Source organism: Hyalella azteca, unplaced genomic scaffold, assembly GCF_000764305.2.
Source record: "Hyalella azteca isolate HAZT.00-mixed unplaced genomic scaffold, Hazt_2.0.2 contig9243, whole genome shotgun sequence".
Lineage (NCBI taxonomy): Eukaryota > Metazoa > Arthropoda > Malacostraca > Amphipoda > Hyalellidae > Hyalella > Hyalella azteca.
The window spans coordinates 59,515-61,110 of record NW_025939318.1 but is presented as its reverse complement, the minus strand read 5'-3'; the positions used below and the strand labels follow the sequence as shown (position 1 = coordinate 61,110).

The 1,596-nt window shown below is 44.7% G+C and overlaps 1 protein-coding gene across 1 annotated transcript in view; it reads left to right on the top strand.

The window, feature by feature from the left end:
• Window positions 1-1,596, top strand: part of LOC108667696 (phenoloxidase-activating factor 1) — a 35,625-nt gene that overhangs the window by 9,470 nt on the left and 24,559 nt on the right. The window lies entirely within an intron of this gene.

Sequence of the window (1,596 nt, the reverse complement as noted above, 5' to 3'; positions counted from 1 at the left end):
AAATGAAGTCTTCGCAGCGTTCACACATGACTGTCTGATCTGCCTCGCTCACAGAGATCTCTTTGCAGTGTTTGCAAACTTTCATCTCTGACTTAGCTGATTTGATTTTAGCCTTTTGTCTAGCAGAACTAGAGGGCTTTTCGACTACCTTTTTTTTCCTCTGTCCAGCCATCGGACAATGCACCGAGGAAAACGTAAGTTTAAAACTGAATTGACTTGAGTAGTGTTGAAGTTAAAATTCTATTTAAAACAGAATTGGAAATTAAAAATACAATACACGGAAACACAATTTTAAAACTGAATTGACTTTGAGTAGAGTTAAAGTTCCGTCAAAAATTACGACTCTAGCTGAGCAAGGGGACTCAGCTAGCTGAACAGCTGAACGAGGTGAGAGGGGTGGGCTGAGAGAATGAAGGGCTCGCGACAGAGGGGTAGAAAGGGTGAGGGGCAGGATAAGGGTCCCTAGACGGCGGGCAGCGTAGAGGTAGACGGAGGGGCAAGGGTGAAGTTTACGGAGCTCGGTTCGAGAGAGTAGGCTTACCAGAGGGCACTTCGCATATCTTCGACACAAGGTGCCATCACTCATTAGATTTACCCTCGGTTTTTCAGCACGAAAACAGGGAACCGTTATTTACTTGCTTCCACTCTCTGTTTGCATTCTCTTTCACTGACTTCACTTCAAGTCCTTTCAGTGAGACGCTTCAATACAAAATGCGTTAAATGCCCAGTGGTTAAAGTTCAGAGTACCGGGATTGGAGCAGAGAGGCGCGGGTTCGATCCCAGCTCTGTGGGCCAGTTTCTGGTCTGGGCGGTTAAGCACAGCAGAATGGGAGCAGTGAGTTGCGAGTTCGAGACCACATCAAGCTGTGAACGTTCTGCGATGTTAAGAATCGGCGACAGGCCTACGACTACTATCGCGCTCAGGAGCAACCTCACTGTATCGCTTCGACATGAATTTCTTGATTTGGGTAAACACCAAACTTGTCGGAAATCCATTAAGTGAGAAAATATTATTGCGTAAAAATTCAAGTTAACCGTGCATAGCATGGTATGTGGAACAAATGCGAAAACCTCTATGTAATAATGCTTGAAGCACATTTAACTTGAATCGGAACGAACAAAACTAAAGAAACTGGTACTTAGGCCGGTGAAAGTCGGTTTTCGGTACACAGAAGTAAAAAAAAAACGGCCATTAGATTTGGTAATATTGCAATCGAGGAAGGATGTTGGCAGAAGTGTCCTTCGAGCGTAGCCGCTTGCACGATTTAATATCAACCGGTGAGCTGAGTGCCTTGCTACAACATTCTTCAATAAATTTCGAATTGGCCATCACTCGGTCCTTTGTATCAGATGCAGAACTCTCGGGAACTCCAAACCAAACCAAGTTGGACTTCCTACGTTCTCTGTCCAGTAATTCGCGTGAGCTTTCACTAGCAACTTCGGATAAATCAACTCTCTGAGACTTGACCTCAAAATTTTCCGTATTTTTCAGCTGAGCCTTCACTCCAGTCAGCTCATTGCAAAGCGAGCTAAATTTTTCACTCAGCGAGCGCACCATCTCACTCAAGGCGTTTACTACATCATTCAACGATTTCG